This window comes from Lissotriton vulgaris, chromosome 2_1, assembly GCF_964263255.1.
Source record: "Lissotriton vulgaris chromosome 2_1, aLisVul1.2, whole genome shotgun sequence".
Taxonomy (NCBI): Eukaryota; Metazoa; Chordata; class Amphibia; order Caudata; family Salamandridae; genus Lissotriton; species Lissotriton vulgaris.
Window position 1 is genome coordinate 1,270,339,070 of NC_141687.1, and position 27,294 is coordinate 1,270,366,363.

Sequence of the window (27,294 nt, forward strand, 5' to 3'; positions counted from 1 at the left end):
TATCACAATTCCGATTACAACTTTCCGATTTCATAAATGCCTTGAATACATACCTGCTGGCCAGTATGAACAATTGGGTAAGGGATATGTTAAATCCGAATGGAAATTACCATACACTCATTCTTGCTATAGTGACAGCGACAAAAATGTATTTCTTAGTGGTGAAAATTGTAAACACTCACTAAGCGGTATACTTTTGTGTCAGGGTATTAATTTACACGGAGCATGTGATGGAAATTCAAACAACCTTTCATGCCACCAGCTAGTCACACCTGCAACTCAGATAGAGCCCTTCTTTATGCAACTCGCAAACAGGAGTTACATTCTAAGAACGGATCACAGGTGCTGTGGCCTCGCGCCCGGAAAAAGTTATCTAGTACAAGTAACGTCCATGGTCAAATGTTGCATGCAAGCATTGTTCCCGAGCGGGCCTCCAGACATAGTGACTCCCCTCTGGCCTCGTCTGAATCTCTATTCTATACGAATTGATACATTAAGCAAAATGAAATCTGTGCTTTTACAGACAACAGTGCCTATAACGTCATCTAAAGAGACGTATGATCTTCTAGTCGCAAGGACGGCTACTGAGGTCCATGACCTCTTATCAACAAATTGCCCCGTGCATTTCGTACAAATGCTCGACCAACTTTTTAACATGTCTAGTGCTACAAGCATCCCAGGCATATTTAAGACAGTCTTTACGGGACTGCTAACACCCTTCCAGGCAATTTTGGGAATCTTTCCTAATTTTGTGCACTCCATCTTTGGTGGTATTCCACTATTTTTTGGACTCATCGCAGGGATTCTATTTTTGACCCTCCTGCTTCGATATGGCAAGCCTCGGCTCAGACATAGCTCCCATGGGAATGGAAGAGACAATCCTAGCAATGCGCTACAGGGACAGGATAACTAACGTCCTCGGATTGGCCAGGCTGAGAGATCTAAACATGACCTGGTTCCTTTCATTCAGACCGATATGGCAAAATTGCATTTTACCTGTGCTACGGTGTATGCTTTGCGGCGAGGAATGCGTGTTGGACATCTGTCTTTCACTTCCATCAGCAGTACCAATGGACGTCGATACTTTGCTAAGTCCAATAACGGCTCACGCATTGTGTTGTCCCCAGCGGCTACCAATCCTGATGACGGCATTCGTGGAGACTCCTGTACTACAGCCAAGTGGTAACAGTGGAGCGAGTGACAAAAGCAACATCATCCAGGTACAACGTTCTGTGAGCAGGGCTGGTACTGTCTTCGATGACAGCAATCATTCTCACACCTGCCAAGTTACAGCGCTATCTAATTTGGTTGAACTATCACCTGATTTTGTAGACCAATTCTTTGCGAGCCTGTCTGATACGATGTTCTCACCCATAGAGAAACAATAACTTTTGAAAAGCTTTCCGACACACGGCGTTCCCATGAACTCTGAATTCGGCCTTCAGTTTTGATCAACATAAAACTGCCAGGAGCTTTGGTAAACTGATTTTTCTTTGAATTGGACAATTTTTCAAATATTGACCTTTTCTTTTTTTGGCACGAACAATTCTTTGCTTAACGTAAAAACTATTCTTAGAGAACAGAAGCTTCACACTTCTATTTCTAAAAACACATCTAGAGACATAACAACATAACACCAGCCTCTAGCACACATATTATTACAATGCATTTTTATGTGATGATTTATCTCGCATTTCTTCTGTCAGAGATACTTCATGTGTAATCCTTTATGCATAATCGTTCATTGATTTCATATGCAATAATTTTTGAATGATTACTATGCTTTTTAAAACTATGTACAGTACCTAAATTCCATGTATTACAAGTACGCCTATTTCGAATGCATTTATGTATTTTGGGGTGGGCTATGTTACACAATGTTACACATGCATCTAATTGCTTAGTTTTAGTAATTTTGATGGACATGAATTCGTGGAGTGGGTGTCATGTGCTTATCTAGGTTCCTGATCGATACTGTGACCTTATGCCCCTATTCGGCTATAAAGCCCCTTTTTCCCTATATTGGCATAACCGTTCAAGTGCGATTTTCTGAAAAGTCATCTCTGGCCTCACACGAGCAGAGCCACAGAGCCACATTCCAGCATGACTCTCTGCTACTTCCTTTGCGACCAATTAGTGCAATGACAGAGCAGCAGTCACTATCTGATATTCCTAGATAACACTCCGAGTTCTTCAACAAGATAAAAACTCAGCAAACCTGGAAATCCCCGCTTGCTATGTTTTGATTAGTAATGGAACTCTAATGAGCAACTGATAACTATCACTTCCTAGTGACATCTTTAATTGACGTCTTATGTCCAGCAAACTTGCGTCAAACCCGGCACCTGTCAGGTATAAATATTACCAACGTTGCCTTAAGCAATGAGCGAACATGTTGCTGATGCCAGCTGCCTGCATGACCCCGTGTTGGTAAAAACTAGCACTCTGTCGCTGCAGCCTGCTATCCTGTGGTGGTGAAGCTACTGATTACCATTATCGCCGCTACAGCGCGACCTATGGTGCAGTACGCTTGAGGAGCCGTGCAGCCGTCCTCTGCAAAGACATCCAGCCCAGCTGCCCGCGGACGCTGTCACCCCTCCTTCCTCGACGCGCTGAGAGAAGCCGCTGCCTTTCTCGTGCAGAGAAATCCAGTCCCGGCGCTTCCAGTTTACCCTCGCAGGTGACTGGGATATCGAGAGAGACCCCTGAAGGAGATACCAATCCTCCATCATTCTATTCAGAGGTATGATGTTGACTAAACCCTTAGACGAGAATTCTTGAAACAAACCTTGGCAAAACCAACTTAACTTAAGCTACTTACTTACTCCCCCTTCTCACGTGTTAGGCCTAGGTCAGGCACACTGGGGTAGGTTTAGTTAGAAGCACCAGTTGAGTATGTTAGCCTAATGTATATATGACTGTATATATGTTTTATTACTTTTAAACCATTGTATGGCTAAGAAACCATATCAATGCTTTTACAGTTCTATTTCGCTATTCTTATCTTACTGTACGTACTTTTTATAATAACAGTTATTGCAATTGTGGCAATACATTTCTCTTGTATGAGAAGAAAAGACTGTTCAATAAATGTTATCCTTTATTGATACACGCCCGTCTCTCTATTCTCTACATACCGTGAAAGTAAACTGCACTAGACTGACTGAGTGAAATCTATGTCTATTGTTTCACACGACCCTAGAGATCGACTCTTGATCTGAGGAGCAAAGTTGTCATGTTGCACGGTTGTTGGAAAGCTGAATCCCTTCTTGTCTGTGCCAAGGAAGCTGATCACTTCCTATGCAGAGAAGAAAGTTTCCAGTGACCTCTGAGCTAGTTGGTAACACAACCCAATTAAGTTTAGCATAGTCAGTGGAGGCCTGGAATATAAGCAGTTCCACGTCGATACTACTGTTTATGTTATTCCAATGCGCAGGGCCTAGTGGGAAACTAGGAACTACACTACACTGATAGGTGGTAGTTTAGTAGAAATTTGCTGCTCAGCTGACCCGGCAGGAGCAAACGTATGCCAAAAATGTACGCAGAATGAGCTTTTCAGTGAACAGCAGCCAGGCACATTTTAGCTAGTTTTACTTGTAAGTGGGGTTGTAAACGGTTTTCAGGCTCAGTACTGCGCTCAAAAGATGCAGCCCTGAGGTCTCTCCTGATAGGAGGTAGTTAAGTAGAAATTCACTGCTCAGCTGACCCGGCAGAAGCAAATGTATACCAAAAATGTACCCAGAATGAGCTTTTCAGTGAACAGCAGCCAGGCACATTTTAGCTAGTTTTACTTGTAAGTGGGGTTGGAAATGCTTTTCAGGCTCAGTACTGCGCTCAAAAGTTGCAGCCCTGAGGTCTCTCCTGATAGGAGGTAGTTAAGTAGAAGTTTGCTGCTCAGCTGACCCGGCAGGAGCAAACATATGCCAAAAATGTACGCAGAATGAGCTTTTCAGTGAAGAGCAGCCAGGCACATTTTAGCAATTTTTACTTGTAAGTGGGGGGTTGGAAACACTTTTCAGGCTCAGTACTGAGCTCAAAAGATGCAGCCCTGAGGTCTCTCCTGATAGGAGGTAGTTAAGTAGAAATTCACTGCTCAGCTGACCCGGCAGGAGCAAACGTATGCCAAAAATGTATGCAGAATGAGCTTTTCAGTGAACAGCAGTCAGGCACATTTTAGCTAGGTTTAATTGTAAGTGGGGTTGGAAACGCTTTTCAGGCTCAGTACTGCGCTCAAAAGATGCAGCCCTGAGGTCTCCCCTGATAGGAGGTAGTTAAGTAGAAATGTGCTGCTCAGCTGACCCGGCAGGAGCAAACGTATGCCAAAAATGTACGCAGAATGAGCTTTTCAGTGAAAAGCAGCCAGGCACATTTTAGCTAGTTTTACTTGTAAGTGGGGTTGGAAACGGTTTTCAGGCTCAGTACTGCGCTCAACAGTTGCAGCCCTGAGGTCTCTCCTGAAAGGAGGTAGTTAAGTAGAAGTTCGCTGCTCAGCTGACCCGGCAGGAGCAAACGTATGCCAAAAATGTACGCAGAATGAGCTTTTCAGTGAAGAGTAGCCAGGCACATTTTAGCAATTTTTACTTGTAAGGGGGGGGGGTTGGAAACACTTTTCAGGCTCAGTACTGCGCTCAAAAGTTGCAGCCCTGAGGTCTCTCCTGAAAGGAGGTAGTTAAGTAGAAGTTCGCTGCTCAGCTGACCCGGCAGGAGCAAACATATGCCAAAAATGTATGCAGAATGAGCTTTTCAGTGAACAGCAGCCAGGCACATTTTTGCTAGTTTTACTTGTAAGTGGGGTTGAAAACGCTTTTCAGGCTCAGTACTGCGCTCAAAGGATGCAGCCCTGAGGTCTCTCCTGATAGGAGGTAGTTAAGTAGAAATTTGCTGCTCAGCTGACCCGGCAGGAGCAAATATATGCCAAAAATGTATGCAGAATTAGCTTTTCAGTGAACAGCAGCCAAGCACATTTTACCTAGATTTACTTGTAAGTGGGGTTGGAAACGCTTTTCAGGCTCAGTACTGCGCTCAAAGGATGCAGCCCTGAGGTCTCTCCTGATAGGAGGTAGTTAAGTAGAAATTCGCTGCTCAGCTGACCCGGCAGGAGCAAATATATGCAAAAATGTAAGCAGAATTCGCTTTTCAGTGAACAGCAGCCAGGCACATTTTAGCTAGTTTTACTTGTAAGTGGGGTTGGAATCGGTTTTCAGGCTCAGTACTGCGCTCAAAAGATGCAGCCCTGAGGTCTCTCCTGATAGGAGGTAGTTAAGTAGAAATTCGCTGCTCAGCTGACCCGGCAGGAGCAACGTATGCCAAAAATGTACGCAGAACCAATTTATCAGTGAAGGCACATTTTAGCTAGTTTTATTTGTAAATGGGGTTGGAAACGCTTTTTAGGCTCAGGACTGCGCTCAAAAGATGCAGCCCTGAGGTCTCCCCTGATAGGAGGTAGTTTAGTAGAAATTTGCTGCTCAGCTGACCCGGCAGGAGCAAATATATGCCAATAAAGTATGCAGAAATAGCTTTTCAGTGAAAAGCAGCCAGGCACATTTTAGCTAGTTTTACTTGTAAGTGGGGTTGGAAACGCTTTTCAGGCTCAGTACTGCGCTCAAAGAATGCAGCCCTGAGGTCTCTCCTGATAGGAGGTAGTTAAGTAGAAATTCGCTGCTCAGCTGACCCGGCAGGAGCAAACGTATGCCAAAAATGTACGCAGAACTAATTTTTCAGTGAAGGCACATTTTAGCTAGTTTTACTTGTAAGTGGGGTTGGAAATCCTTTTCAGGCTCAGTACTGCGCTCAAAAGATGCAGCCCTGAGGTTTCCCCTGATAGGAGGTAGTTAAGTAGAAATGTTCTGCTCAGCTGACCCGGCAGGAGCAAACGTATGCAAAAAATGTACCCAGAATGAGCTTTTCAGTGAACAGCAGCCAGGCACATTTTAGCTAGTTTTACTTGTAAGTGGGGTTGTAAATGCTTTTCAGGATCAGTACTGCGCTCAAAGAATGCAGCCCTGAGGTCTCTCCTGATAGGAGGTAGTTAAGTAGAAATGTGCTGCTCAGCTGACCCGGCAGGAGCAAACGTATGCCAAAAATGTACGCAGAATGAGCTTTTCAGTGAACAGCAGCCAGGCACATTTTAGCTAGTTTTACTTGTAAGTGGGGTTGGAAACGGTTTTCAGGCTCAGTACTGCGCTCAAAGGATGCAGCCCTGAGGTCTCTCCTGATAGGAGGTAGTTAAGTAGAAATTTGCTGCTCAGCTGACCCGGCAGGAGCAAATATATGCCAAAAAAGTATGCAGAATGAGCTTTTCAGTGAACAGCAGCCAGGCACATTTTAGCTAGTTTTACTTGTAAGTGGGGTTGTAAACGGTTTTCAGGCTCAGTACTGCGCTCAAAAGATGCAGCCCTGAGGTCTCTCCTGATAGGAGGTAGTTAAGTAGAAATTCACTGCTCAGCTGACCCGGCAGAAGCAAATGTATACCAAAAATGTACCCAGAATGAGCTTTTCAGTGAACAGCAGCCAGGCACATTTTAGCTAGTTTTACTTGTAAGTGGGGTTGGAAATGCTTTTCAGGCTCAGTACTGCGCTCAAAAGTTGCAGCCCTGAGGTCTCTCCTGATAGGAGGTAGTTAAGTAGAAGTTTGCTGCTCAGCTGACCCGGCAGGAGCAAACATATGACAAAAATGTACGCAGAATGAGCTTTTCAGTGAAGAGCAGCCAGGCACATTTTAGCAATTTTTACTTGTAAGTGGGGGGTTGGAAACACTTTTCAGGCTCAGTACTGAGCTCAAAAGATGCAGCCCTGGGGTCTCTCCTGATAGGAGGTAGTTAAGTAGAAATTCACTGCTCAGCTGACCCGGCAGGAGCAAACGTATGCCAAAAATGTATGCAGAATGAGCTTTTCAGTGAACAGCAGCCAGGCACATTTTAGCTAGTTTTAATTGTAAGTGGGGTTGGAAACGCTTTTCAGGCTCAGTACTGCGCTCAAAAGATGCAGCCCTGAGGTCTCCCCTGATAGGAGGTAGTTAAGTAGAAATGTGCTGCTCAGCTGACCCGGCAGGAGCAAACGTATGCCAAAAATGTACGCAGAATGAGCTTTTCAGTGAAAAGCAGCCAGGCACATTTTAGCTAGTTTTACTTGTAAGTGGGGTTGGAAACGGTTTTCAGGCTCAGTACTGCGCTCAACAGATGCAGCCCCGAGGTCTCTCCTGATAGGTGGTAGTTTAGTAGAAATTTGCTGCTCAGCTGACCCGGCAGGAGCAAACGTATGCCAAAAATGTACGCAGAATGAGCTTTTCAGTGAACAGCAGCCAGGCACATTTTAGCTAGTTTTACTTGTAAGTGGGGTTGTAAACGGTTTTCAGGCTCAGTACTGCGCTCAAAAGATGCAGCCCTGAGGTCTCTCCTGATAGGAGGTAGTTAAGTAGAAATTCACTGATCAGCTGACCCGGCAGAAGCAAATGTATACCAAAAATGTACCCAGAATGAGCTTTTCAGTGAACAGCAGCCAGGCACATTTTAGCTAGTTTTACTTGTAAGTGGGGTTAGAAATGCTTTTCAGGCTCAGTACTGCGCTCAAAAGTTGCAGCCCTGAGGTCTCTCCTGATAGGAGGTAGTTAAGTAGAAGTTTGCTGCTCAGCTGACCCGGCAGGAGCAAACGTATGCCAAAAAAGTACGCAGAATGAGCTTTTCAGTGAAGAGCAGCCAGGCACATTTTAGCAATTTTAACTTGTAAGTGGGGGGTTGGAAACACTTTTCAGGCTCAATACTGAGCTCAAACGATGCAGCCCTGAGGTCTCTCCTGATAGGACGTAGTTAAGTAGAAATTCACTGCTCAGCTGACCCGGCAGGAGCAAACGTATGCCAAAAATGTATGCAGAATGAGCTTTTCAGTGAAAAGCAGCCAGGCACATTTTAGCTAGTTTTACTTGTAAGTGGGGTTGGAAACGCTTTTTAGGCTCAGTTCTGCGCTCAAAGGATGCAGCCCTGAGGTCTCTCCTGATAGGAGGTAGTTAAGTAGAAATTCGCTGCTCAGCTGACCCAGCAGGAGCAAATATATGCCATAAATGTATGCAGAATTAGATTTTCAGTGAAAAGCAGCCAGGCACATTTTAGCTAGTTTTACTTGTAAGTGGGGTTGGAAACGCTTTTTAGGCTCAGTTCTGCGCTCAAAGGATGCAGCCCTGAGGTCTCTCCTGATAGGAGGTAGTTAAGTAGAAATTCGCTGCTCAGCTGACCAGGCAGGAGCAAATATATGCAAAAATGTATGCAGAATTAGCTTTTCAGTGAACAGCAGCCAGGCACATTGTAGCTAGTTTTACTTGTAAGTGGGGTTGGAAACGGTTTTCAGGCTCAGTACTGCGCTCAAAAGATGCAGCCCTGAGATCTCTCCTGATAGGAGGTAGTTAAGTAGAAATTCGCTGCTCAGCTGACCCGGCAGGAGCAAACGTATGCCAAAAATGTACGCAGAACCAATTTATCAGTGTAGGCACATTTTAGCTAGTTTTACTTGTAAATGGGTTTGGAAACGCTTTTAAGGCTCAGTATTGCGCTCAAAAGATGCAGCCCTGAGGTCTCCCCTGATAGGAGGTAGTTTATTAGAAATGTTCTGCTCAGCTGACCCGGCATGAGCAAACGTATGCCAAAAATGTACGCAGAATGAGCTTTTCAGTGAACAGAAGCCAGGCACATTTTAGCTAGTTTTACTTGTAAGTGGGGTTGGAAACGGTTTTCAGGCTCAGTACTGCGCTCAAAAGATGCAGCCCTGAGGTCTCTCCTGATAGGAGGTAGTTAAGTAGAAATTCACTACTCAGCTGACCTGGCAGAAGCAAATGTATACCAAAAATGTACCCAGAATGAGCTTTTCAGTGAACAGCAATAAGGCACATTTTAGCTAGTTGTACTTGTAAGTGGGGTTGGAAACGGTTTTCAGGCTCAGTACTGCGCTCAAAAGATGCAGCCCTGAGGTCTCCCCTGATAGGAGGTAGTTAAGTAGAAATTCACTGCTCAGCTGACCCGGCAGAAGCAAATGTATACCAAAAATGTACCCAGAATGAGCTTTTCAGTGAACAGCAGCCAGGCACACTTTAGCTAGTTTTACTTGTAAGTGGGGTTGTAAACGCTTTTCAGGCTCAGTACTGCGCTCAAAGAATGCATCTCTGAGGTCTCTCCTGATAGGAGGTAGTTAAGTAGAAATTTGCTGCTCAGCTGACCCGGCAGGAGCAAACGTATGCCAAAAATGTACGCAGAATGAGCTTTTCAGTGAAAAGCAGCCAGGCACATTTTAGCTAGTTTTACTTGTAAGTGGGGTTGGAAACGGTTTTCAGGCTCAGTACTGCGCTCAACAGATGCAGCCCCGAGGTCTCTCCTGATAGGTGGTAGTTTAGTAGAAATTTGCTGCTCAGCTGACCCGGCAGGAGCAAACGTATGCCAAAAATGTACGCAGAATGAGCTTTTCAGTGAACAGCAGCCAGGCACATTTTAGCTTGTTTTACTTGTAAGTGGGGTTGTAAACGGTTTTCAGGCTCAGTACTGCGCTCAAAAGATGCAGCCCTGAGGTCTCTCCTGATAGGAGGTAGTTAAGTAGAAATTCACTGATCAGCTGACCCGGCAGAAGCAAATGTATACCAAAAATGTACCCAGGATTAGCTTTTCAGTGAACAGCAGCCAGATACATTTTAGCTAGTTTTACTTGTAAGTGGGGTTGGAAATGCTTTTCAGTCTCAGTACTGCGCTCAAAAGTTGCAGCCCTGAGGTCTCTCCTGATAGGAGGTAGTTAAGTAGAAGTTCGCTGATCAGCTGACCCGGCAGGAGCAAACGTATGCCAAAAATGTACGCAGAATGAGCTTTTCAGTGAACAGCAGCCAGGCACATTTTAGCTAGTTTTACTTGTAAGTGTGGTTAGAAACGCTTTTCAGGCTCAGTACTGCGCTCAAAGGATGCAGCCCTGAGGTCTCTCCTGATAGGAGGTAGTTAAGTAGAAATTCGCTGCTCAGCGGACCCGGCAGGAGCAGACGTATGCCAAAAATGTACGCAGAACCAATTTATCAGTGAAGGCACATTTTAGCTAGTTTTACTTGTAAATGGGGTTGGAAACGCTTTTTAGGCTCAGTACTGCGCTCAAAAGATTCAGCCCTGAGGTCTCCCCTGATAGGAGGTAGTTTAGTAGAAATTTGCTGCTCAGCTGACCCGGCAGGAGCAAACGTATGCCAAAAATGTACGCAGAATGAGCTTTTCAGTGAACAGCAGCCAGGCACATTTTAGCTAGTTTTACTTGTAAGTGGGGTTGGAAATGCTTTTCAGGCTCAGTACTGCGCTCAAAAGTTGCAGCCCTGAGGTCTCTCCTGAAAGGAGGTATTTAAGTAGAAGTTCGCTGCTCAGCTGACCCGGCAGGAGCAAACGTTTGCCAAAAATGTACGCAGAATGAGCTTTTCAGTGAAGAGTAGCAAGGCACATTTTAGCAATTTTTACTTGTAAGGGGGGGGGTTGGAAACACTTTTCAGGCTCAGTACTGAGCTCAAAAGATGCAGCCCTGAGGTCTCTCCTGATAGGAGGTAGTTAAGTAGAAATTCACTGCTCAGCTGACCCGGCAGGAGCAAACATATGCCAAAAATGTATGCAGAATGAGCTTTTCAGTGAACAGCAGCCAGGCACATTTTTGCTAGTTTTACTTGTAAGTGGGGTTGGAAACGCTTTTCAGGCTCAGTACTGCGCTCAAAGGATGCAGACCTGAGGTCTCTCCTGATAGGAGGTAGTTAAGTAGAAATTTGCTGCTCAGCTGACCCGGCAGGAGCAAATATATGCCAAAAATGTATGCAGAATTAGCTTTTCAGTGAACAGCAGCCAGGCACATTTTACCTAGTTTTACTTGTAAGTGGGGTTGGAAACGCTTTTCAGGCTCAGTACTGCACTCAAAGGAAGCAGCCCTGAGGTCTCTCCTGATAGGAGGTAGTTAAGTAAAAATTCGCTGCTCAGCTGACCCGGCAGGAGCAAATATATGCAAAAATGTAAGCAGAATTAGCTTTTCAGTGAACAGCAGCCAGGCACATTTTAGCTAGTTTTACTTGTAAGTGGGGTTGGAAACGGTTTTCAGGCTCAGTACTGCGCTCAAAAGATGCAGCCCTGAGGTCTCTCCTGATAGGAGGTAGTTAAGTAGAAATTCACTGCTCAGCTGACCCGGCAGGAGCAAACGTATGCCAAAAATGTACGCAGAACCAATTTATCAGTGAAGGCACATTTTAGCTAGTTTTATTTGTAAATGGGGTTGGAAACGCTTTTTAGGCTCAGTACTGCGCTCAAAAGATGCAGCCCTGAGGTCTCCCCTGATAGGAGGTAGTTAAGTAGAAATTCACTGCTCAGCTGACCCGGCAGAAGCAAATGTATACCAAAAATGTACCCAGAATCAGCTTTTCAGTGAACAGCAGCCAGGCACATTTTAGCTAGTTTTACTTGTAAGTTGGGTTGTAAACGCTTTTCAGGCTCAGTACTGCGCTCAAAGAATGCAGCCCTGAGGTCTCTCCTGCTAGGAGGTAGTTAAGAAGAAATTCGCTGGTCAGCTGACCTGGCAGGAGCAAACGTATGCCAAAAATGTACGCAGAACCAATTTTTCAGTGAAGGCACATTTTAGCTAGTTTTACCTGTAAGTGGGGTTGGAAATCCTTTTCAGGCTCAGTACTGCGCTCAAAAGATGCAGCCCTGAGGTCTCCCCTGATAGGAGGTAGTTAAGTAGAAATGTGCTGCTCAGCTGACCCGGCAGGAGCAAACGTATGCCAAAAATGTACGCAGAATGAGCTTTTCAGTGAACAGCAGCCAGGCACATTTTAGCTAGTTTTACTTGTAAGTGGGGTTGTAAACGCTTTTCAGGCTCAGTACTGCGCTCAAAGGATGCAGCCCTGAGGTCTCTCCTGATAGGAGTAGTTAAGTAGAAATTCGCTGCTCAGCTGACCCGGCAGGAGCAAATATATGCCAAAAATGTATGCAGAAGTAGCTTTTCAGTTTTACTTGTAAGTGGGGTTGTAATCGGTTTTCAGGCTCAGTACTGCGCTCAAAAGATGCAGCCCTGAGGTCTCTCCTGATAGGAGGTAGTTAAGTAGAAATTCACTGCTCAGCTGACCCGGCAGAAGCAAATGTATACCAAAAATGTACCCAGAATGAGCTTTTCAGTGAACAGCAGCCAGGCACATTTTAGCTAGTTTTACTTGTAAGTGGGGTTGGAAATGCTTTTCAGGCTCAGTACTGCGCTCAAAAGTTGCAGCCCTGAGGTCTCTCCTGATAGGAGGTAGTTAAGTAGAAGTTTGCTGCTCAGCTGACCCGGCAGGAGCAAACATATGCCAAAAATGTACGCAGAATGAGCTTTTCAGTGAAGAGCAGCCAGGCACATTTTAGCAATTTTTACTTGTAAGTGGGGGGTTGGAAACACTTTTCAGGCTCAGTACTGAGCTCAAAAGATGCAGCCCTGAGGTCTCTCCTGATAGGAGGTAGTTAAGTAGAAATTCACTGCTCAGCTGACCCGGCAGGAGCAAACGTATGCCAAAAATGTATGCAGAATGAGCTTTTCAGTGAACAGCAGCCAGGCACATTTTAGCTAGTTTTAATTGTAAGTGGGGTTGGAAACGCTTTTCAGGCTCAGTACTGCGCTCAAAAGATGCAGCCCTGAGGTCTCCCCTGATAGGAGGTAGTTAAGTAGAAATGTGCTGCTCAGCTGACCCGGCAGGAGCAAACGTATGCCAAAAATGTACGCAGAATGAGCTTTTCAGTGAAAAGCAGCCAGGCACATTTTAGCTAGTTTTACTTGTAAGTGGGGTTGGAAACGGTTTTCAGGCTCAGTACTGCGCTCAACAGATGCAGCCCCGAGGTCTCTCCTGATAGGTGGTAGTTTAGTAGAAATTTGCTGCTCAGCTGACCCGGCAGGAGCAAACGTATGCCAAAAATGTACGCAGAATGAGCTTTTCAGTGAACAGCAGCCAGGCACATTTTAGCTAGTTTTACTTGTAAGTGGGGTTGTAAACGGTTTTCAGGCTCAGTACTGCGCTCAAAAGATGCAGCCCTGAGGTCTCTCCTGATAGGAGGTAGTTAAGTAGAAATTCACTGCTCAGCTGACCCGGCAGAAGCAAATGTATACCAAAAATGTACCCAGAATGAGCTTTTCAGTGAACAGCAGCCAGGCACATTTTAGCTAGTTTTACTTGTAAGTGGGGTTGGAAATGCTTTTCAGGCTCAGTACTGCGCTCAAAAGTTGTAGCCCTGAGGTCTCTCCTGATAGGAGGTAGTTAAGTAGAAGTTTGCTGCTCAGCTGACCCGGCAGGAGCAAACGTATGCCAAAAATGTACGCAGAATGAGCTTTTCAGTGAAGAGCAGCCAGGCACATTTTAGCAATTTTTACTTGTAAGTGGGGGGTTGGAAACACTTTTCAGGCTCAGTACTGAGCTCAAACGATGCAGCCCTGAGGTCTCTCCTGATAGGACGTAGTTAAGTAGAAATTCACTGCTCAGCTGACCCGGCAGGAGCAAACATATGCCAAAAATGTATGCAGAATGAGCTTTTCAGTGAACAGCAGCCAGGCACATTTTAGCTAGTTTTAATTGTAAGTGGGATTGGAAACGCTTTTCAGGCTCAGTACTGCGCTCAAAGGATGCAGCCCTGAGGTCTCTCCTGATAGGAGGTAGTTAAGTAGAAATTTGCTGCTCAGCTGACCCGGCAGGAGCAAATATATGCCAAAAATGTATGCAGAATTAGATTTTCAGTGAAAAGCAGCCAGGCACATTTTAGCTAGTTTTACTTGTCAGTGGGGTTGGAAACGCTTTTTAGGCTCAGTTCTGCGCTCAAAGGATGCAGCCCTGAGGTCTCTCCTGATAGGAGGTAGTTAAGTAGAAATTCGCTGCTCAGCTGACCCGGCAGGAGCAAATATATGCAAAAATGTATGCAGAATTAGCTTTTCAGTGAACAGCAGTCAGGCACATTTTAGCTAGTTTTACTTGTAAGTGGGGTTGGAAACGGTTTTCAGGCTCAGTACTGCGCTCAAAAGATGCAGCCCTGAGATCTCTCCTGATAGGAGGTAGTTAAGTAGAAATTCGCTGCTCAGCTGACCCGGCAGGAGCAAACGTATGCCAAAAATGTACGCAGAACCAATTTATCAGTGTAGGCACATTTTAGCTAGTTTTACTTGTAAATGGGTTTGGAAACGCTTTTAAGGCTCAGTATTGCACTCAAAAGATGCAGCCCTGAGGTCTCCCCTGATAGGAGGTAGTTTATTAGAAATGTTCTGCTCAGCTGACCCGGCAGGAGCAAACGTATGCCAAAAATGTACGCAGAATGAGCTTTTCAGTGAACAGAAGCCAGGCACATTTTAGCTAGTTTTACTTGTAAGTGGGGTTGGAAACGGTTTTCAGGCTCAGTACTGCGCTCAAAAGATGCAGCCCTGAGGTCTCTCCTGATAGGAGGTAGTTAAGTAGAAATTCACTACTCAGCTGACCTGGCAGAAGCAAATGTATACCAAAAATGTACCCAGAATGAGCTTTTCAGTGAACAGCAATAAGGCACATTTTAGCTAGTTGTACTTGTAAGTGGGGTTGGAAACGGTTTTCAGGCTCAGTACTGCGCTCAAAAGATGCAGCCCTGAGGTCTCCCCTGATAGGAGGTAGTTAAGTAGAAATTCACTGCTCAGCTGACCCGGCAGAAGCAAATGTATACCAAAAATGTACCCAGAATGAGCTTTTCAGTGAACAACAGCCAGGCACACTTTAGCTAGTTTTACTTGTAAGTGGGGTTGTAAACGCTTTTCAGGCTCAGTACTGCGCTCAAAGAATGCAGCTCTGAGGTCTCTCCTGATAGGAGGTAGTTAAGTAGAAATTTGCTGCTCAGCTGACCCGGCAGGAGCAAATATATGCCAAAAATGTATGCAGGATTAGCTTTTCAGTGAACAGCAGCCAGATACATTTTAGCTAGTTTTACTTGTAAGTGGGGTTGGAAATGCTTTTCAGTCTCAGTACTGCGCTCAAAAGTTGCAGCCCTGAGGTCTCTCCTGATAGGAGGTAGTTAAGTAGAAGTTCGCTGATCAGCTGACCCGGCAGGAGCAAACGTATGCCAAAAATGTACGCAGAATGAGCTTTTCAGTGAACAGCAGCCAGGCACATTTTAGCTAGTTTTACTTGTAAGTGGGGTTAGAAACGCTTTTCAGGCTCAGTACTGCGCTCAAAGGATGCAGCCCTGAGGTCTCTCCTGATAGGAGGTAGTTAAGTAGAAATTCGCTGCTCAGCGGACCCGGCAGGAGCAGACGTATGCCAAAAATGTACGCAGAACCAATTTATCAGTGAAGGCACATTTTAGCTAGTTTTACTTGTAAATGGGGTTGGAAACGCTTTTTAGGCTCAGTACTGCGCTCAAAAGATGCAGCCCTGAGGTCTCCCCTGATAGGAGGTAGTTTAGTAGAAATTTGCTGCTCAGCTGACCCGGCAGGAGCAAACGTATGCCAAAAATGTACGCAGAATGAGCTTTTCAGTGAACAGCAGCCAGGCACATTTTAGCTAGTTTTACTTGTAAGTGGGGTTGGAAATGCTTTTCAGGCTCAGTACTGCGCTCAAAAGTTGCAGCCCTGAGGTCTCTCCTGAAAGGAGGTATTTAAGTAGAAGTTCGCTGCTCAGCTGACCCGGCAGGAGCAAACGTATGCCAAAAATGTACGCAGAATGAGCTTTTCAGTGAAGAGTAGCAATGCACATTTTAGCAATTTTTACTTGTAAGGGGGGGGTTGGAAACACTTTTCAGGCTCAGTACTGAGCTCAAAAGATGCAGCCCTGAGGTCTCTCCTGATAGGAGGTAGTTAAGTAGAAATTCACTGCTCAGCTGACCCGGCAGGAGCAAACATATGCCAAAAATGTATGCAGAATGAGCTTTTCAGTGAACAGCAGCCAGGCACATTTTTGCTAGTTTTACTTGTAAGTGGGGTTGGAAACGCTTTTCAGGCTCAGTACTGCGCTCAAAGGATGCAGCCCTGAGGTCTCTCCTGATAGGAGGTAGTTAAGTAGAAATTTGCTGCTCAGCTGACCCGGCAGGAGCAAATATATGCCAAAAATGTATGCAGAATTAGCTTTTCAGTGAACAGCAGCCAGGCACATTTTACCTCGTTTTACTTGTAAGTGGGGTTGGAAACGCTTTTCAGGCTCAGTACTGAGCTCAAACGATGCAGCCCTGAGGTCTCTCCTGATAGGACGTAGTTAAGTAGAAATTCACTGCTCAGCTGACCCGGCAGGAGCAAACGTATGCCAAAAATGTATGCAGAATGAGCTTTTCAGTGAACAGCAGCCAGGCACATTTTAGCTAGTTTTAATTGTAAGTGGGGTTGGAAACGCTTTTCAGGCTCAGTACTGCGCTCAAAGGATGCAGCCCTGAGGTCTCTCCTGATAGGAGGTAGTTAAGTAGAAATTCGCTGCTCAGCTGACCCGGCAGGAGCAAATATATGCCAAAAATGTATGCAGGATTAGCTTTTCAGTGAACAGCAGCCAGATACATTTTAGCTAGTTTTACTTGTAAGTGGGGTTGGAAATGCTTTTCAGTCTCAGTACTGCGCTCAAAAGTTGCAGCCCTGAGGTCTCTCCTGATAGGAGGTAGTTAAGTAGAAGTTCGCTGATCAGCTGACCCGGCAGGAGCAAACGTATGCCAAAAATGTACGCAGAATGAGCTTTTCAGTGAACAGCAGCCAGGCACATTTTAGCTAGTTTTACTTGTAAGTGGGGTTAGAAACGCTTTTCAGGCTCAGTACTGCGCTCAAAGGATGCAGCCCTGAGGTCTCTCCTGATAGGAGGTAGTTAAGTAGAAATTCGCTGCTCAGCGGACCCGGCAGGAGCAGACGTATGCCAAAAATGTACGCAGAACCAATTTATCAGTGAAGGCACATTTTAGCTAGTTTTACTTGTAAATGGGGTTGGAAACGCTTTTTAGGCTCAGTACTGCGCTCAAAAGATGCAGCCCTGAGGTCTCCCCTGATAGGAGGTAGTTTAGTAGAAATTTGCTGCTCAGCTGACCCGGCAGGAGCAAACGTATGCCAAAAATGTACGCAGAATGAGCTTTTCAGTGAACAGCAGCCAGGCACATTTTAGCTAGTTTTACTTGTAAGTGGGGTTGGAAATGCTTTTCAGGCTCAGTACTGCGCTCAAAAGTTGCAGCCCTGAGGTCTCTCCTGAAAGGAGGTATTTAAGTAGAAGTTCGCTGCTCAGCTGACCCGGCAGGAGCAAACGTATGCCAAAAATGTACGCAGAATGAGCTTTTCAGTGAAGAGTAGCAATGCACATTTTAGCAATTTTTACTTGTAAGGGGGGGTTGGAAACACTTTTCAGGCTCAGTACTGAGCTCAAAAGATGCAGCCCTGAGGTCTCTCCTGATAGGAGGTAGTTAAGTAGAAATTCACTGCTCAGCTGACCCGGCAGGAGCAAACATATGCCAAAAATGTATGCAGAATGAGCTTTTCAGTGAACAGCAGCCAGGCACATTTTTGCTAGTTTTACTTGTAAGTGGGGTTGGAAACGCTTTTCAGGCTCAGTACTGCGCTAAAAGGATGCAGCCCTGAGGTCTCTCCTGATAGGAGGTAGTTAAGTAGAAATTTGCTGCTCAGCTGACCCGGCAGGAGCAAATATATGCCAAAAATGTATGCAGAATTAGCTTTTCAGTGAACAGCAGCCAGGCACATTTTACCTCGTTTTACTTGTAAGTGGGGTTGGAAACGCTTTTCAGGCTCAGTACTGAGCTCAAACGATGCAGCCCTGAGGTCTCTCCTGATAGGACGTAGTTAAGTAGAAATTCACTGCTCAGCTGACCCGGCAGGAGCAAACGTATGCCAAAAATGTATGCAGAATGAGCTTTTCAGTGAACAGCAGCCAGGCACATTTTAGCTAGTTTTAATTGTAAGTGGGGTTGGAAACGCTTTTCAGGCTCAGTACTGCGCTCAAAGGATGCAGCCCTGAGGTCTCTCCTGATAGGAGGTAGTTAAGTAGAAATTCGCTGCTCAGCTGACCCGGCAGGAGCAAATATATGCCAAAAATGTATGCAGAATTAGATTTTCAGTGAAAAGCAGCCAGGCACATTTTAGCTAGTTTTACTTGTAAGTGGGGTTGGAAACGCTTTTTAGGCTCAGTTCTGCGCTCAAAGGATGCAGCCCTGAGGTCTCTCCTGATAGGAGGTAGTTAAGTAGAAATTCGCTGCTCAGCTGACCCGGCAGGAGCAAATATATGCAAAAATGTATGCAGAATTAGCTTTTCAGTGAACAGCAGCCAGGCACATTTTAGCTAGTTTTACTTGTAAGTGGGGTTGGAAACGGTTTTCAGGCTCAGTACTGCGCTCAAAAGATGCAGCCCTGAGATCTCTCCTGATAGGAGGTAGTTAAGTAGAAATTCGCTGCTCAGCTGACCCGGCAGGAGCAAACGTATGCCAAAAATTACGCAGAACCAATTTATCAGTGTAGGCACATTTTAGCTAGTTTTACTTGTAAATGGGTTTGGAAACGCTTTTAAGGCTCAGTATTGCGCTCAAAAGATGCAGCCCTGAGGTCTCCCCTGATAGGAGGTAGTTTATTAGAAATGTTCTGCTCAGCTGACCCGGCAGGAGCAAACGTATGCCAAAAATGTACGCAGAATGAGCTTTTCAGTGAACAGAAGCCAGGCACATTTTAGCTAGTTTTACTTGTAAGTGGGGTTGGAAACGGTTTTCAGGCTCAGTACTGCGCTCAAAAGATGCAGCCCTGAGGTCTCTCCTGATAGGAGGTAGTTAAGTAGAAATTCACTACTCAGCTGACCTGGCAGAAGCAAATGTATACCAAAAATGTACCCAGAATGAGCTTTTCAGTGAACAGCAATAAGGCACATTTTAGCTAGTTTTACTTGTAAGTGGGGTTGGAAACGGTTTTCAGGCTCAGTACTGCGCTCAATAGATGCAGCCCTGAGGTCTCCCCTGATAGGAGGTAGTTAAGTAGAAATTCACTGCTCAGCTGACCCGGCAGAAGCAAATGTATACCAAAAATGTACCCAGAATGAGCTTTTCAGTGAACAGCAGCCAGGCACACTTTAGCTAGTTTTACTTGTAAGTGGGGTTGTAAACGCTTTTCAGGCTCAGTACTGCGCTCAAAGAATGCAGCTCTGAGGTCTCTCCTGATAGGAGGTAGTTAAGTAGAAATTTGCTGCTCAGCTGACCCGGCAGGAGCAAATATATGCCAAAAATATATGCAGGATTAGCTTTTCAGTGAACAGCAGCCAGATACATTTTAGCTAATTTTACTTGTAAGTGGGGTTGGAAATGCTTTTCAGTCTCAGTACTGCGCTCAAAAGTTGCAGCCCTGAGGTCTCTCCTGATAGGAGGTAGTTAAGTAGAAGTTTGCTGATCAGCTGACCCGGCAGGAGCAAACGTATGCCAAAAATGTACGCAGAATGAGCTTTTCAGTGAACAGCAGCCAGGCACATTTTAGCTAGTTTTACTTGTAAGTGGGGTTAGAAACGCTTTTCAGGCTCAGTACTGCGCTCAAAGGATGCAGCCCTGAGGTCTCTCCTGATAGGAGGTAGTTAAGTAGAAATTCGCTGCTCGGCGGACCCGGCAGGAGCAGACGTATGCCAAAAATGTACGCAGAACCAATTTATCAGTGAAGGCACATTTTAGCTAGTTTTACTTGTAAATGGGGTTGGAAACGCTTTTTAGGCTCAGTACTGCGCTCAAAAGATGCAGCCCTGAGGTCTCCCCTGATAGGAGGTAGTTTAGTAGAAATTTGCTGCTCAGCTGACCCGGCAGGAGCAAACGTATGCCAAAAATGTACGCAGAATGAGCTTTTCAGTGAACAGCAGCCAGGCACATTTTAGCTAGTTTTACTTGTAAGTGGGGTTGGAAATGCTTTTCAGGCTCAGTACTGCGCTCAAAAGTTGCAGCCCTGAGGTCTCTCCTGAAAGGAGGTATTTAAGTAGAAGTTCGCTGCTCAGCTGACCCGGCAGGAGCAAACGTATGCCAAAAATGTACGCAGAATGAGCTTTTCAGTGAAGAGTAGCAATGCACATTTTAGCAATTTTTACTTGTAAGGGGGGGTTGGAAACACTTTTCAGGCTCAGTACTGAGCTCAAAAGATGCAGCCCTGAGGTCTCTCCTGATAGGAGGTAGTTAAGTAGAAATTCACTGCTCAGCTGACCCGGCAGGAGCAAACATATGCCAAAAATTTATGCAGAATGAGCTTTTCAGTGAACAGCAGCCAGGCACATTTTTGCTAGTTTTACTTGTAAGTGGGGTTGGAAACGCTTTTCAGGCTCAGTACTGCGCTAAAAGGATGCAGCCCTGAGGTCTCTCCTGATAGGAGGTAGTTAAGTAGAAATTTGCTGCTCAGCTGACCCGGCAGGAGCAAATATATGCCAAAAATGTATGCAGAATTAGCTTTTCAGTGAACAGCAGCCAGGCACATTTTACCTCGTTTTACTTGTAAGTGGGGTTGGAAACGCTTTTCAGGCTCAGTACTGAGCTCAAACGATGCAGCCCTGAGGTCTCTCCTGATAGGACGTAGTTAAGTAGAAATTCACTGCTCAGCTGACCCGGCAGGAGCAAACGTATGCCAAAAATGTATGCAGAATGAGCTTTTCAGTGAACAGCAGCCAGGCACATTTTAGCTAGTTTTAATTGTAAGTGGGGTTGGAAACGCTTTTCAGGCTCAGTACTGCGCTCAAAGGATGCAGCCCTGAGGTCTCTCCTGATAGGAGGTAGTTAAGTAGAAATTCGCTGCTCAGCTGACCCGGCAGGAGCAAATATATGCCAAAAATGTATGCAGAATTAGATTTTCAGTGAAAAGCAGCCAGGCACATTTTAGCTAGTTTTACTTGTAAGTTGGGTTGGAAACGCTTTTTAGGCTCAGTTCTGCGCTCAAAGGATGCAGCCCTGAGGTCTCTCCTGATAGGAGGTAGTTAAGTAGAAATTCGCTGCTCAGCTGACCCGGCAGGAGCAAATATATGCAAAAATGTATGCAGAATTAGCTTTTCAGTGAACAGCAGCCAGGCATATTTTAGCTAGTTTTACTTGTAAGTGGGGTTGGAAACGGTTTTCAGGCTCAGTACTGCGCTCAAAAGATGCAGCCCTGAGATCTCTCCTGATAGGAGGTAGTTAAGTAGAAATTCGCTGCTCAGCTGACCCGGCAGGAGCAAACGTATGCCAAAAATGTACGCAGAATGAGCTTTTCAGTGAAGAGTAGCAAGGCACATTTTAGCAATTTTTACTTGTAAGGGGGGGTTGGAAACACTTTTCAGGCTCAGTACTGAGCTCAAAAGATGCAGCCCTGAGGTCTCTCCTGATAGGAGGTAGTTAAGTAGAAATTCACTGCTCAGCTGACCCGGCAGGAGCAAACATATGCCAAAAATGTATGCAGAATGAGCTTTTCAGTGAACAGCAGCCAGGCACATTTTTGCTAGTTTTACTTGTAAGTGGGGTTGGAAACGCTTTTCAGGCTCAGTACTGCGCTCAAAGGATGCAGCCCTGAGGTCTCTCCTGATAGGAGGTAGTTAAGTAGAAATTTGCTGCTCAGCTGACCCGGCAGGAGCAAATATATGCCAAAAATGTATGCAGAATTAGCTTTTCAGTGAACAGCAGCCAGGCACATTTTACCTCGTTTTACTTGTAAGTGGGGTTGGAAACGCTTTTCAGGCTCAGTACTGCGCTCAAAGGAAGCAGCCCTGAGGTCTCTCCTGATAGAAGGTAGTTAAGTAAAAATTTGCTGCTCAGCTGACCCGGCAGGAGCAAATATATGCAAAAATGTAAGCAGAATTAGCTTTTCAGTGAACAGCAGCCAGGCACATTTTAGCTAGTTTTACTTGTAAGTGGGGTTGGAATCGGTTTTCAGGCTCAGTACTGCGCTCAAAAGATACAGCCCTGAGGTCTCTCCTGATAGGAGGTAGTTAAGTAGAAATTCGCTGCTCAGCTGACCCGGCAGGAGCAAACGTATGCCAAAAATGTACGCAGAACCAATTTATCAGTGAAGGCACATTTTAGCTAGTTTTATTTGTAAATGGGGTTGGAAACGCTTTTTAGGCTCAGTACTGCGCTCAAAAGATGCAGCCCTGAGGTCTCCCCTGATAGGAGGTAGTTCAGTAGAAATTTGCTGCTCAGCTGACCCGGCAGGAGCAAACAAATGCCAAAAATGTACGCAGAATGAACTTTTCAGTGAACAGCAGCCAGGCACATTTTAGCTAGTTTTACTTGTAAGTGGGGTTGGAAACGGTTTTCAGGCTCAGTACTGCGCTCAAAAGATGCAGCCCTGAGGTCTCCCCTGATAGGAGGTAGTTAAGTAGAAATTCACTGCTCAGCTGACCCGGCAGAAGCAAATGTATACCAAAAATGTACCCAGAATCAGCTTTTCAGTGAACAGCAGCCAGGCACATTTTAGCTAGTTTTACTTGTAAGTGGGGTTGGAAACGGTTTTCAGGCTCAGTACTGCGCTCAAAAGAAGCAGCCCTGAGGTCTCTCCTGATAGGAGGTAGTTAAGTAGAAATTCGCTGCTCAGCTGACCCGGCAGGAGCAAACGTATGCCAAAAATGTACGCAGAACCAATTTATCAGTGAAGGCACATTTTAGCTAGTTTTATTTGTAAATGGGGTTGGAAACGCTTTTTAGGCTCAGTACTGCGCTCAAAAGATGCAGCCCTGAGGTCTCCCCTGATAGGAGGTAGTTAAGTAGAAATTCGCTGCTCAGCTGACCCGGCAGGAGCAAATATATGCAAAAATGTATGCAGAATTAGCTTTTCAGTGAACAGCAGCCAGGCACATTTTAGCTAGTTTTACTTGTAAGTGGGGTTGGAAACGGTTTTCAGGCTCAGTACTGCGCTCAAAAGATGCAGCCCTGAGATCTCTCCTGATAGGAGGTAGTTAAGTAGAAATTCGCTGCTCAGCTGACCCGGCAGGAGCAAATGTATGCCAAAAATTACGCAGAACCAATTTATCAGTGTAGGCACATTTTAGCTAGTTTTACTTGTAAATGGGTTTGGAAACGCTTTTAAGGCTCAGTATTGCGCTCAAAAGATGCAGCCCTGAGGTCTCCCCTGATAGGAGGTAGTTTATTAGAAATGTTCTGCTCAGCTGACCCGGCAGGAGCAAACGTATGCCAAAAATGTACGCAGAATGAGCTTTTCAGTGAACAGAAGCCAGGCACATTTTAGCTAGTTTTACTTGTAAGTGGGGTTGGAAACGGTTTTCAGGCTCAGTACTGCGCTCAAAAGATGCAGCCCTGAGGTCTCTCCTGATAGGAGGTAGTTAAGTAGAAATTCACTACTCAGCTGACCTGGCAGAAGCAAATGTATACCAAAAATATACCCAGAATGAGCTTTTCAGTGAACAGCAATAAGGCACATTTTAGCTAGTTGTACTTGTAAGTGGGGTTGGAAACGGTTTTCAGGCTCAGTACTGCGCTCAAAAGATGCAGCCCTGAGGTCTCCCCTGATAGGAGGTAGTTAAGTAGAAATTCACTGCTCAGCTGACCCGGCAGAAGCAAATGTATACCAAAAATGTACCCAGAATGAGCTTTTCAGTGAACAGCAGCCAGGCACACTTTAGCTAGTTTTACTTGTAAGTGGGGTTGTAAACGCTTTTCAGGCTCAGTACTGCGCTCAAAGAATGCAGCTCTGAGGTCTCTCCTGATAGGAGGTAGTTAAGTAGAAATTTGCTGCTCAGCTGACCCGGCAGGAGCAAATATATGCCAAAAATGTATGCAGAATTAGATTTTCAGTGAAAAGCAGCCAGGCACATTTTAGCTAGTTTTACTTGTAAGTGGGGTTGGAAACGCTTTTTAGGCTCAGTTCTGCGCTCAAAGGATGCAGCCCTGAGGTCTCTCCTGATAGGAGGTAGTTAAGTAGAAATTCGCTGCTCAGCTGACCCGGCAGGAGCAAATATATGCAAAAATGTATGCAGAATTAGCTTTTCAGTGAACAGCAGCCAGGCACATTTTAGCTAGTTTTACTTGTAAGTGGGGTTGGAAACGGTTTTCAGGCTCAGTACTGCGCTCAAAAGATGCAGCCCTGAGATCTCTCCTGATAGGAGGTAGTTAAGTAGAAATTCGCTGCTCAGCTGACCCGGCAGGAGCAAACGTATGCCAAAAATTACGCAGAACCAATTTATCAGTGTAGGCACATTTTAGCTAGTTTTACTTGTAAATGGGTTTGGAAACGCTTTTAAGGCTCAGTATTGCGCTCAAAAGATGCAGCCCTGAGGTCTCCCCTGATAGGAGGTAGTTTATTAGAAATGTTCTGCTCAGCTGACCCGGCAGGAGCAAACGTATGCCAAAAATGTACGCAGAATGAGCTTTTCAGTGAACAGAAGCCAGGCACATTTTAGCTAGTTTTACTTGTAAGTGGGGTTGGAAACGGTTTTCAGGCTCAGTAGTGCGCTCAAAAGATGCAGCCCTGAGGTCTCTCCTGATAGGAGGTAGTTAAGTAGAAATTCACTACTCAGCTGACCTGGCAGAAGCAAATGTATACCAAAAATGTACCCAGAATGAGCTTTTCAGTGAACAGCAATAAGGCACATTTTAGCTAGTTGTACTTGTAAGTGGGGTTGGAAACGGTTTTCAGGCTCAGTACTGCGCTCAAAAGATGCAGCCCTGAGGTCTCCCCTGATAGGAGGTAGTTAAGTAGAAATTCACTGCTCAGCTGACCCGGCAGAAGCAAATGTATACCAAAAATGTACCCAGAATGAGCTTTTCAGTGAACAGCAGCCAGGCACACTTTAGCTAGTTTTACTTGTAAGTGGGGTTGTAAACGCTTTTCAGGCTCAGTACTGCGCTCAAAGAATGCAGCTCTGAGGTCTCTCCTGATAGGAGGTAGTTAAGTAGAAATTTGCTGCTCAGCTGACCCGGCAGGAGCAAATATATGCCAAAAATATATGCAGGATTAGCTTTTCAGTGAACAGCAGCCAGATACATTTTAGCTAATTTTACTTGTAAGTGGGGTTGGAAATGCTTTTCAGGCTCAGTACTGCTCTCAAAAGATGCAGCCCCGAGGTCTCTCCTGAGAGGAGGTAGTTTAGTAGAAATTTGCTGCTCAGCTGACCCGGCAGGAGCAAATTTATGCCAAAAATGTACGCAGAATGAGCTTTTCAGTGAACAGCAGCCAGGCACATTTTAGCTAGTTTTACTTGTAAGTGGGGTTCTAAACGGTTTTCAGGCTCAGTACTGCGCTCAAAAGATGCAGCCCTGAGGTCTCTCCTGATAGGAGGTAGTTAAGTAGAAATTCACTGCTCAGCTGACCCGGCAGAAGCAAATGTATACCAAACATGTACCCAGAACGAGCTTTTCAGTGAACAGCAGCCAGGCACATTTTAGCTAGTTTTACTTGTAAGTGGGGTTGGAAATGCTTTTCAGTCTCAGTACTGCGCTCAAAAGTTGCAGCCCTGAGGTCTCTCCTGATAGGAGGTAGTTAAGTAGAAGTTCGCTGATCAGCTGACCCGGCAGGAGCAAACGTATGCCAAAAATGTACGCAGAATGAGCTTTTCAGTGAACAGCAGCCAGGCACATTTTAGCTAGTTTTACTTGTAAGTGGGGTTAGAAACGCTTTTCAGGCTCAGTACTGCGCTCAAAGGATGCAGCCCTGAGGTCTCTCCTGATAGGAGGTAGTTAAGTAGAAATTTGCTGCTCAGCGGACCCGGCAGGAGCAGACGTATGCCAAAAATGTACGCAGAACCAATTTATCAGTGAAGGCACATTTTAGCTAGTTTTACTTGTAAATGGGGTTGGAAACGCTTTTTAGGCTCAGTACTGCGCTCAAAAGATGCAGCCCTGAGGTCTCCCCTGATAGGAGGTAGTTTAGTAGAAATTTGCTGCTCAGCTGACCCGGCAGGAGCAAACGTATGCCAAAAATGTACGCAGAATGAGCTTTTCAGTGAACAGCAGCCAGGCACATTTTAGCTAGTTTTACTTGTAAGTGGGGTTGGAAATGCTTTTCAGGCTCAGTACTGCGCTCAAAAGTTGCAGCCCTGAGGTCTCTCCTGAAAGGAGGTATTTAAGTAGAAGTTCGCTGCTCAGCTGACCCGGCAGGAGCAAACGTATGCCAAAAATGTACGCAGAATGAGCTTTTCAGTGAAGAGTAGCAAGGCACATTTTAGCAATTTTTACTTGTAAGGGGGGGTTGGGAACACTTTTCAGGCTCAGTACTGAGCTCAAAAGATGCAGCCCTGAGGTCTCTCCTGATAGGAGGTAGTTAAGTAGAAATTCACTGCTCAGCTGACCCGGCAGGAGCAAACATATGCCAAAAATGTATGCAGAATGAGCTTTTCAGTGAACAGCAGCCAGGCACATTTTTGCTAGTTTTACTTGTAAGTGGGGTTGGAAACGCTTTTCAGGCTCAGTACTGCGCTCAAAGGATGCAGCCCTGAGGTCTCTCCTGATAGGAGGTAGTTAAGTAGAAATTTGCTGCTCAGCTGACCCGGCAGGAGCAAATATATGCCAAAAATGTATGCAGAATTAGCTTTTCAGTGAACAGCAGCCAGGCACATTTTACCTCGTTTTACTTGTAAGTGGGGTTGGAAACGCTTTTCAGGCTCAGTACTGCGCTCAAAGGAAGCAGCCCTGAGGTCTCTCCTGATAGGAGGTAGTTAAGTAAAAATTTGCTGCTCAGCTGACCCGGCAGGAGCAAATGTATGCAAAAATGTAAGCAGAATTAGCTTTTCAGTGAACAGCAGCCAGGCACATTTTAGCTAGTTTTACTTGTAAGTGGGGTTGGAATCGGTTTTCAGGCTCAGTACTGCGCTCAAAAGATGCAGCCCTGAGGTCTCTCCTGATAGGAGGTAGTTAAGTAGAAATTCGCTGCTCAGCTGACCCGGCAGGAGCAAACGTATGCCAAAAATGTACGCAGAACCAATTTATCAGTGAAGGCACATTTTAGCTAGTTTTATTTGTAAATGGGGTTGGAAACGCTTTTTAGGCTCAGTACTGCGCTCAAAAGATGCAGCCCTGAGGTCTCCCCTGATAGGAGGTAGTTCAGTAGAAATTTGCTGCTCAGCTGACCCGGCAGGAGCAAACAAATGCCAAAAATGTACGCAGAATGAACTTTTCAGTGAACAGCAGCCAGGCACATTTTAGCTAGTTTTACTTGTAAGTGGGGTTGGAAACGGTTTTCAGGCTCAGTACTGCGCTCAAAAGATGCAGCCCTGAGGTCTCCCCTGATAGGAGGTAGTTAAGTAGAAATTCACTGCTCAGCTGACCCGGCAGAAGCAAATGTATACCAAAAATGTACCCAGAATCAGCTTTTCAGTGAACAGCAGCCAGGCACATTTTAGCTAGTTTTACTTGTAAGTGGGGTTGGAAACGGTTTTCAGGCTCAGTA